This window comes from Cebus imitator, unplaced genomic scaffold (genome assembly GCF_001604975.1).
Source record: "Cebus imitator isolate Cc_AM_T3 unplaced genomic scaffold, Cebus_imitator-1.0 Scaffold28, whole genome shotgun sequence".
Lineage (NCBI taxonomy): Eukaryota > Metazoa > Chordata > Mammalia > Primates > Cebidae > Cebus > Cebus imitator.
In genome coordinates this window covers 4,834,545-4,839,669 of record NW_016107343.1, presented here as the reverse complement: position 1 = coordinate 4,839,669, position 5,125 = coordinate 4,834,545, and the positions used below count along the sequence as shown (strand labels likewise).

Genomic DNA, 5,125 nt, shown 5'->3' with positions numbered 1-5,125 from the left:
TAACATCCTTCAGTCCAAAAATATCCACAGTGCTCTATCAAGAGCTGCGGGTGCCCTGAGCTATTCTCTTAACACCGCCTCCCACTATACTAGCTGGTGTGGCAGTTTCTGCTAGGGATTGTCACAGCTCTGATGGGGACAATGCACACTGCTGTATTCAGTGAATTGTGCTGTGGTCCTTGCTGGATACTGACACCTCTGTAGGCTGGCACTGCCATGACTCTGTTCCCTCTCATGGGCACTCTGAGCCTTCTCCACTGCTCCATTGAGAGCCTTCTGGATATTAAAGGAGTACCTGGGCTGTAGCAGAGAATAATTTCCCTTGCTATTTTGGATATGTACTCAGAGAGGTCCCAAAACATGTTATGTGAGCCCTAGTGTGTTACGGAAATAGAGAAACAACTCTTTCTTTCTGTTTTTTGTTTGTTTGTTTTTGAGACAGGGTCTCACTCTGTTGCCCAGGCTGGAGTGCAATGGCATGATCTCAGCTCACTACAACCTCCACCTCCCAGGTTCAAGTGATTCTCGTGCCTCGGCCTCCCAAGTAGCTGGAACCACAGGTGCATGCCACCATGCCCAGCTAATTTTGTATTTTTAGTAGAGATGAGATTTCACCATGTTGGCCAGGCTGCTCTTGAACTCCTGATCTCAAGAGATCCACCCACCTTGGCCTCCCAAAGTGCTGGGATTACAGGCATGAGCCACGTGCCTGGCCCAAGAAATAGCTCTTTCAATGTCTACATGAAACTTGTCTTTTCTCTGAGCCCAGGATTTTCAGCTAAGGGGTTGAAATAGAGTTGCGTTTGAGTAACAATGACCACACTTCATTCTGATGACCAAGACATTGGCTAAGACTCTCAAAGCGCCCAACCTTCCTGCCAATCAGCCTCCTTAGACCCATCCCACCAGTTAGCCAGACACACCCAGCCATACCTGAGTCATCTTCAATGGACAAGATGAGAGCTCTGATTCAACCCTCCACGGCCATGTGCTATCCTAAAGGTTTTCCATGTTTGTAAGCTTTATTTATCCTATAGGGTCATAAGACACTTGAGATCACAGGTCATGTTTTCCGCTTCTTTTATATCTGTAACATTAGCGTAGCCCCAGAACTATCCTAAAGCAAAACAAACCAAAGTAACTCTTTATAATTTAAAAAGTCCTTTTGTAAGTATTGTCTCATTTAGTTTTTACAACAACTTTATTAGTTAGGTTATTATTATCTTCATCTTGCAGATGAGATCATCCAAGCTGTCCAAGGTCACCAAGCTATTTAGTGGCAGAGCTGAGCCTCGAATCACCATTAACTCTCTCAGTCTTCAGGTCTCTTTCTATTACTCCACCTCTGTCAGCTTCAGGAACCAGCTATAATACTTATACCCTAAAGCTAGCTGCAGCCTTCCCTCTCTTCCCTCCTCATCTCCCAGATCTCAGCAGGAAATGTGAAAGAGGACGGAGAACAGTTCATTTTTATTTTATTTATTTATCTTTAGGATGGAGTCTTACTCTGCTGCCTGGGCTGGAGTGCAGTGGCGTGATCTCAGCTCACTGCAACCTCTGCCTCCCAGGTTCAAGCGATTCTCCTGCCTCAGCCTCCCCAGTAGCTGGGATTACAGGCGCCCACCACCACACCCAGCTAATTTTTGTATTTTTGGTAGAGCCAGGTTTCGCCATGTTGGCCAGGCTGGTCTTGAACTCCTGACCTCAGGTGATCTGCCTGCCTCCGCCTCCCAAATTGCTGGGATTACAGGCGTGAGCCACCATGCCCAGCCATGATTTTGTTGTTTTCAGTTGACATCCTGGGTTCCTCCTCTCTTGCATTCAGTCTCTTAGCTACCTAGCATCCCTCCTTATCAGCCACCAATTCATGTATTCAGTCTATCTGTCTTCCTAAGTCCTAATTGCATATTTCATATTCTCAGATACAAAGCTAGGCACCCTAAAATACACCAAAGCTCCCTGGGAAAGGGAGTTTTTGCTATAGAATCAGCTACAGAACAATATTGTCTTTGTAAGGTGGTGTTTTTTCGGTGGTGGTGGTTGTTTTTGAAGATGAACTTCTTGAAGACGGAGTTTATTTCAGTGAATTTAGTTCATTTACACAGCGTAGGAGGTTATGGCTTGTTGGTCTATGTAACTTGAAGTCAAGCAGTCTGTTTTGTTTCGTTTTAGGTCTCTCCTTTATTCCACTATTTTTGGTGCACTGTGCACAGCCATGCTGTACTGTCTGTCTTCTATGGGAACACTGCTAACCATTTGCCATTATTATTTTAGCTTGCCTCCATCAGGGGTGGGAAGGGAAGGAAAAGCGTATCATTCTAGGTTCTTCCCCAACTTGTACTCAAGCCCCATCTGGAGGAGATATAATTAATCACCTCCTCTTAGGTCTATCAAATATTCTGAACAGGTGATCTTGTAGCTGTGTCTCTGACGCTGTGAAATAGCAGCTTTAGCTGTGTACATATTCAACTCTCCCCCACCAAGTCAACAGAGTACAAAGTAAACACACAGTTGCTGAAAATAACTCAGCCCATGAGACCAGCTCCAAAATGAGACTGCAGTTGACAACCCTTGAGGTCTATCAACAAGGGATAGACAAGAAGTAAGCAGACATGGCTACTGCCACTGAACCAGCTGAGCTGCTTATAACCACCGGGGATTCTTCAGGGATTCCAGGCTAGGACTGCAGGTTTTCTCAGGAATAAATGGGATCAGCTGTATGGGTTACTTAAAGTACTGGATATGGGCCAGGCGTGGTGGTTCATGCCCATAATCCGAGCACTTTGGGAGGCTGGTGTGGGGTGGGGATGGATCACCTGAGGTCAGGAGCTCAAGACCAGCCTGGCCAACATGGCAAAACCCCATTTCTACTAAAAATACAAAACAATTACCTGGGTGTGGTGGTACGCTCCTGTGGTCCCAGTTACTCAGGAGGCTGAGGCAGGAGAATCACTTGAACCCGGGAGTTGGATGTTGCAGGGAGCCGAGATCTTGCTCTGTCACCAGGTTGGAGTGCAGTGGTGCCAACTCAGATCACTGCAACCTCTGCCTCCCGTGTTCAAACAATTCTCCTACCTGTCTCCTGAGTAGCTGGGACTACAGGCACGTGCCACCACACCCGGGTCCTTTTTTTTTTTTTTTGTATTTTTAATAGAGACCGGGTTCCCCAAAGTGCTGGGATTATAGGCGTGAGCCATGGTTAAAGGAGAGAATTTCTTCCTGATGAATTTTTTAAATAAAAAATGTGAATACCTTTATTGATATAGAATTCACATACCATAAAATTCATCCACTTAAGTGTACAAGGTAATGGTTTTAATATATTCCCAAACTTGTTTAATTATCACCATGATCTAAATTTCCAACATTTCGTCACCCTAAATGAAATGCTATCTCCACTAGTAATCATTCCCCATCCTCCCCCTCCCCTTCAATCCTTCCAGCCCTAGACAAACCCTATTCTACTTTCTGTTTTTATAGATTTGTCTACTCTGGACATGTCATATAAATAAAATCATACAAAATATGACTTTTTCGTCTGGTTTCATTCACTTAGGGTAACATTCTTAAGGTTCAGCCACATTAGAGCATCGGTGTTCATTTTGTTGTTGTTGTTGCTGTTTTTTCTTTTTTGAGACAGAGTCTCACTCTGTTGCCCAGGCTGGAGTGCAGTGGCACGATGTCAGCTCACTGCAACCTCTGCCTCCAGGGTTCAGGCGATTCTCCTGCCTCAGCCTCCCGAGTAGCTGGCATGACAGGGACACACCACCACGCCTGGCTAATTTTTGTGTTTTTAGTAGACACAGGGTTTCACCATGTTGGCCAGGCTGGTCTCCAACTCCTGACGTCAGGTGATCCACCCGGCTTGACCTCCCAAAGTGCTGGGAGCCACTGCACCCAGCCCCCAGCATTGGTATTCATTTCTTTATTTATTTTTATTTATTATTATTTTTTTGGAGATGGAGTCTTGCTCGGTCACCCAGGCTGGAGTGCAGTGGCACAACTTCGGCTCACTGCAACCTCCGCCTCCCAGGTTCAAGTGATTTACCTGCCTCAGCCTCCCAAGTAGCTGGGACTACAGGTGCATGCCACCACACCCAGATAATTTTTTGTATGTTAGTAGAGACAGGGTTTCACCACCCAGACTGGTCTCAAACTCCCACCAAAGTGCTGGGATTACAGGCATGAGCCACTGTGTGTGCCTGCCTGCCTGCCTGCCTTCCCTCTTTCCCTCCTTCCTTTCTTTTCTTTTCCTTCCTTCCTTCCTTCCTTCCTTCCTTCCTTCCTTCCTTCCTTCCTTCCTTCCTTCCCTCCTTCCTTCCCTTTCTTGCCTCCTTGCCTTTCTTTCTTCTTTTTTTGACATGGAGTCTTGCTCTGTCTCCCAGGCTGGAGTGCAGTGGGGTAATCTTGGCCCACTGCAACCTCCGCCTCCTGGGTTCAAGCAATTCACCTGCCTTAGCCTCCCTAGTAGCTGGGACTACAGGCGCCTGCCACTATGCCCAGCTAATTTTTGTATTTTTAGTAAAAACGGGGTTTCACCATGTTGGCCAGGATGGTCTCAATCTCTTGACCTTGTGATCCACCCACCTTGGCCTCCCAAAGTGCTGGGTTTACAGGCTTGAGCCACCGCGCCCGGCTTCATTTCTCTATATTGCTATATAATAGTCTAGTGTATGAATATACCACATTTTATTATATATTCATCAGTTGATGCACATAGAGTTGTTTCTGCTTTTTGGCTATTATGAATAATGCTGCTAGGAAAATTTGTGTGCAAATTTTTATGTGAACATGTGTTTTCGGTTCTCTTGGGCATATACCTGGGAGTGGAATTGCTGTGCCATATGGCAGTTCCATGTTTAACTTTTTGAAGAAGGGTCCAGGTGTTTTTCCAAAGTGGCTGCACCATTTTACATTCCCACCAGCAACGTATGAGGGTCCCAATTTCTTCACATTGTCACCAACACTTGTCATTGTTTGTCCTTTTTATTTTAGCCATCCTAATGGGTATGAAGTGCTATCTTACTGTGGTTTTGATTTGCACTTCCCTAATGATTAATGGTGTTGACTGTCTTTTCATGTGCTAATTTTCTATTTGCTTATCTTTTTTTTTTTTTTTTTTTTT

The 5,125-nt window shown here is 45.3% G+C and overlaps 1 pseudogene; it reads left to right on the top strand.

The window, feature by feature from the left end:
• The first annotated feature begins 216 nt into the window (after positions 1–216).
• The window catches only part of LOC108300484, a 10,206-nt pseudogene continuing 5,297 nt past the window's right edge, over positions 217–5,125 (top strand).